Consider the following 6,378-nt stretch of genomic DNA (forward strand, 5'->3'; position numbering starts at 1 on the left):
AAAACATTTTTAAGAATGTTTGGAGTAATGCTGATTTAATAAAATAAATCAGTCCCCATATGTTGGAGAATATCTGAATATTATTATTTAAATAATATTCCCATAAAGGATAATCTTTATAATTATAATTGAAGTAGAAGTTTTAAGACTCATACTTGAAATGAATAATAAATAACCAAAGATATACTTATATGAAAGTACGATCTTTATTTGAATAATCGAAAATAAGTTTGATTATCGAAACATTATTCTTTAATAAAATAAATAATAATATTTAATATAAGGAGCGGAGTCATAAGCCCTCGAATGAATATTCAAAATAATATTCATTAAATAAAGTAAGCGGATTCATAAGTCCTCGAATGAATATTCAAAATAATATTAATTAAATAAAGTAAGCGTAGTCATAAGTCCTCGAATGAATATTCAAAATAATATTCATTAAATAAAATAAAGTTATCGAATAAACCTTATTCGATTAATAGTTTTGAAAACTATATCAATATATAAAAATATATCAATATATATATATATATATATATATATATATATATATATATATATATATAATACTCGGGAACATCGACTCCCGGTTTAGAAAATGTTCACCTTTGGGTCCCCTATATTAAGGGTATACGCAACTACTGCTTATCTCTAGCATAAGTATTATGCAACTTATAAGCATTTGAATCAACAATTAAATATCAAGATTACGAAACAGGCATGCATATAAATATCATATCACATGCTCCAATATATCGCAAGACTTTGCTAATAATAATCATGCACTTATCACAAGATAATGCATATACATATATTTACATCACAACAATAGTATAACGGGTAGAAAACTTGCCTGAGTGCTCCGGGGTAGACTTAAGCTTAGAGTGGGTCCGATAACCTATGAACAACAACATAAGTCGGAATTAACCCACGGTCGCTTAAGAAACTAGACTTTAACTAATTGAACCCTAATGTTCGCTTATGGTCACTTCTACGCTTAACGAATCACAAAAGTCGTTCGAGTACCCTTAGCTCCACCATTTTTAATAAATTAACCATTAAGAATTTTAAGGCGATTCTTTCGCGAGTACTCTACCAACTGCCTAATCCACTTTACATAATTGTTTCATACTCCAATTAGTCAATTAAGGGCCTTAACCAAGGTTTCAAAGTAAGGCGAGGGGTAATGGTTCGTTCGCGAAATGTCGTTACTTAAAACGGTCGTTTCTCCTAAACCGTACATCGGATTCAAGCGAACAACATATCAAAACGAAGCTTACGACATAATCTAACTAAAAATGGCAAAGTCACAGATTCAATAGTTAGCTCTCTGTCCCGAACACTAAGAACAATCAGTTGTATGAAATTGGGCATTACGACAACTATGTTTACGCGATTACCAAGTTTTAAACCACTCCAAACAACCACCATTCAACTCACAACCAACAATACAACCAACCCTCATCCAAACCTTACTACATCAGTCCCCAAACCACAAGATTTTCCAATTTATACAACCCCACACATGAACTACTAGCTATACTTGAGTTTCATTAACTATAAACAAGATTTCAACATCCAAATCACTACAAATCCAATCCAAACTCTAAACACACAAGCATCATGCTTCTCATTTACTATAACCATCAAAACCATCGTAATACTCAAATTAAAGTTAGGGTTTGGAGGTGTTATACCTTCCTTGGAGTGATTAGAGTAGCTAGGAAGTCTTAGGGAGCCTCCTACAAGCTTGATCTTTCCAAAGAAATCAAGAACACAAAGTTAGGTTTTGAAGTTTCTAAAAGTAAGATTGAAAGAACTGTCAAAAAGAGGCTCTTACAATGCTTATTTGGACGAGACTTGTGAACAAGAGTTATAGGCCATCTCAATACCTTTCCAAAGAGCTATAGAACATACTATTTGAGTGAGTATTGAAGGAGATATGGTAGTTTGAAGTTGCTGCTCTGGTTTTGGCCGAGAGCTTTTGTCCTTGGAAAGCAAAAGTCAACTTCTAATTTGTGTTTTGTAATTTGTTTTGCCTTGGCTTGGTTGCTACCTTTTGTTTGTTAATTAAATTGTTACCATGGTAAAAATTGTGTGGCTCACAATCAACCAACCAATCCCTCCATTTGTCATGCTTATGTCACCATGTCTATGTCATCTTTCTCATGTCATCCTCTTACACTTGTCTTCTTCTTGTTGATGTAATGACATCATCATCCACTAACCTCTTTGATTAACCCCTAATTACTTGGCTAATGACCGCTTATATGTTATACGGTTCGCTTAACTTTCGTTCTCGTTTATCATTTGAGGGATCATATCCGGGATCTTATTACTTGGGTTCCCCTAAACCTTTCTCAATATTTTATATTCCTTTTATGATCCTCTCTTATAATCCTTTTTAAATTCTTTTAATCATGTTATCTTATACTCATTTCTTTCGGTATCTGGTGGATTTTCGGGAAAAATCAAAGTGTTCGAATTCGAATTCTACCAACCTTTACGTACACTCATTTACTTTATGGAATACTAATACGATCTTAGAATTTCCATAACAGTACTCCTATATATCGTGGGCTGATAATTTTCCTTAATCAGCATCATCAGCAAAAGTTACTATTTATCAGGGTTTCAAACAGTCCAAAATTTTTGGGGTTATTACAAAAAGTTTATTTGAAAACCGATCATTTTATTGATATCGGTAAATTGAGTTCGTTTAGTAATATTAGGGATTGGATGGATATCCTGTCTGCTATGTGTTGTATGTAATATTAATTGTGTGGGACTCAATTGTGATTGAGGATTATTTGTATTATTAATTACTGAGTCGTATCGTTTTGTTTTTGTCTTTAAAAGTGATTTTAATGAAAATTTAATTTCATAAATAATTAAACTATCTTTAAAATTATTTTTATGACTTTATAATTACAATAATTATTTTTGAGATTTTATAAAATTTAGAAATCAATATTTCATAAATTATTTAGCCCTGTATGATTTTCTGATTTCATTTATTTGTAAAATCCGTATTTAATTCCAAAATTCTTCAAAAATTACGAAACTCATATTTATTGAAGTTTGGAATATTCTGAGAATTTTAAAATTATTTTGGGAATTTTTGGGATTAATTTTACCCGCGCATTGAATCGTTTAATTGTTAAAAGCGGGTATAAATTGCATTTCAAAAAGTGTTTTAAAATTACGAAATTTATGTTTTTATAAACTTCGGGATATTTGTATCATTTTAAGACTATTTTGGTGATTTTCTGAATTTGTTTCAAGTGCAGCTCGGTTCGTTAATTGTAAAATACGGGTATAGCGCGCAAGTAAAAAATACTTTAAAAAATTTGAAAATTTTATTTTATTGGTTTTTAAATATTCCGAGAATTTTAGAAGTATTCAGTAATTTTTCGAGTTAGTTTCACCCGTAAGTTGGTTCGTTAAATATCAAAATGTGGGTTTAATGTTAAATCCAAAAATGTTTTAAAAAATTACAAATTTATATTTTACTAGTTTTTGAATATTTGGGAAATTTTAAAATTATTTTGGGAATTGTTTTTATTATTTTTACCCGCAAATCGGATCGTTAGGAATTAAAATGTCAGCAGAAATGAGCTTGCAGCATGACATAAGGACACGTGCAGGGTTGGTAGTATATATGCGTGTCATATTTTGGTGTGCACGTTTTTGTTAAAAAAAATAATAAAAGAAAGAAAGAAACCCCCTGCTTGTTCACTTCCCCCTTTTCCACGAACACCTCTTCTGTCTCTGTCTCTCTTTTCTCTGTCTCTTTTCTCTAACAGTATATATTTTAATTATTCAAAAATTCATATCTTTCAAACCATCTGTCCAAATTCCAATTGTTATATATATAAACGATCAGCGCTTCGATACCTATGCATAGGTATATATTGCAAGGTTTTGTGGAAATAATTTGCGCGGCATATTCTCCATTTTAATTTATTTTCGGGGCGTAGAAAAAGAGTTTGGAGGCGGTGATTACTACACATGGCATCTCAGCGTGCATATGTCTATGGCTATTAATTTCGGATTTTTCTGGAGATATTTTCCGGACATCAGATATTCTCCTCGGGGTGACCAGAATTTATTTTGAGTAAGGATTCCGAGATTCTGCTTTTATATTTTGGGTGTATTATAGCATGTTAGTGTTTATATATTTATTTTGTAATTTTAGAATTGGTTGTAGAAGTCATTTTGACCGTGTTATTCATTTCTGGAGTGTTTATACGCGTAAATATGATATATTGTGTTGATTGTTGTTGGTTGTGCTGATATGATATCGACTGGCTGTCCGAGAAATAGAGGAGGTGCTGTCCGATTTCCAAGAAAATATTATTTTCAGTTCTGAAGATTATTATTTTATTATTATTTGAAAATAAATCCAAATTATTTAGTTAATAAATTTTAATTAATTATTTAATTAGAGTTAATTATTTCTTATGATTTAAAAATTCCAAAAATAGTTTCGAGCTTTAAAATATTATTAAAGCTCGATAAGTATTATTAAATGATTTATTCTTATTTTATTCGTAGAAAATAAACCGTTCTTCCGTTTAATACGAAACGAACGCGTATTGACTGAGAAAAATATTCCGCTTTCAATAAAAATACTTTCGAGACCCAATTCCTTTTGTTTCGAAAGGTCGCTTGATTTGCAAATCGATTCTGAGTCGATTATTGATCGATAAATCATATTTTTGACCCGATTTGAGTTTTAAACACACCGAGTCGACCCTTTTGACGAACCGAGGCATGTATTATATGAATTATGTGATACGTGAATCACGTGTTTACATGCTATGTGAATTATGTGCATATGTGAGTCAAGAGTCCTGTGTTTGTCTATTATAGTTATGTGTGGGCTATCGTATGGGTAGACGATAAGGTATTGACGCGCAGCTCATCGAGTTATTATCGTTTAGACGATTAAAGTTATATATTTTAATTATAGTTGCGGATCTCTCGAGTTGATCGGGACAAGACGTTGGATAAAGAATAAGATGGAATGGTATTGGGTAGCTGTCTTCTAGCAATCGCAGGAGCAGCATATCAGTAAAGTGTTGGAAGGGAAGACAGTGATGTTTTGAGACCGAATATCAAATAGATGCGTCTTTGCGAGTGTGACTAATTGCTAAAATCCCAAAGGAAATTATCCCTATCATCACTTATTGTTCAATTGATATTCATTTTAAATTTTATCATGCAAGTATTGCTTCCCTTAGTTCAAAATAGATAAACGTTTTACATATCACAGAATTAAATAATTCTGTTTATGCAAATACTCATCTGCTATTCTATGTTCAGAATAGTCAAGTGATTTTACTTATTTAATTATTGGATTTATAAATGTTTTGGACTTTGAGAAAAATGATTTGGTTGCGAATATTCCTACCCAAGAATTGGGGGAATAAAATTATTTCGGGTATCAAGTATTATGACCCCATTTCAATAAAAGGTTTTAAGATTGGATCATAATTGCGTAAGTGACCGGGACGGACGGTCTAGCGGAGGGCTATTTCTAAGTGTCATATGGAATATTATGACACAATTTTTGCCACAGGCAGGTATATTGCCTTTTGTTTGAGTACTCGGGTTTTTGGGGTCACGTTTCTATGAATCATTACCTTGTGCTATCACACGGGCTAATCAGCATGTGATAGTACGTCCGTCGGAGGATGATCTTAATCTAAATTATCATATCATTTTTGATATTCATAGAATAAATGATTTATCAACTGTTCTGTTTTGGAATAAGGGTGAAATGCAGTTTTGATTCAGATTCTGATTCATGCTGATACTTACGTTATTGTTAAAATTAAAGGTGGTATTAGTATAGATGATTGATGTTGACTTCAGTATGGGTGTTGTGAGCATCAAAGTTCGTATTGATATCTAATTTGATATGACAGCAAAATAAGTATTAATTTGAAGAGTTTGGTTTTGAGTAAAGTTTATGATTCAATCCATAATCATTGTTTCATGTTTTTGTGGTTTACGATATTTCCGTAAATACTGTTTTATGAGTTTGATTCTCGTCAAGATTCAAAGTATTGCTGAAGCATTTCGCTTGAAAATATCAAAAGGGTTTTGAATACAATTAAGGAATCAATTCTGGGATTTCTCAACTAAAATTTTATGATTCAGCAATTATAATTTTAAATGTTCTGCTCTAATGCAGATGTCGGTTTTATATCAAAATGACCCTATATTCGCTATAATGATCTTGCTGAGCATTTCTTTCGCTCATACTTGCCTGTTTTCAAATTTAACCTCCAGTGAGGATTAGCTTGCGATGTTTAGCCGCGAAATTCGAGGAAGCAAAAAAAGAAGCTCTTGGAAGGTGGTTAGTCC

This window comes from Apium graveolens, chromosome 4 (genome assembly GCF_009905375.1).
Source record: "Apium graveolens cultivar Ventura chromosome 4, ASM990537v1, whole genome shotgun sequence".
Lineage (NCBI taxonomy): Eukaryota > Viridiplantae > Streptophyta > Magnoliopsida > Apiales > Apiaceae > Apium > Apium graveolens.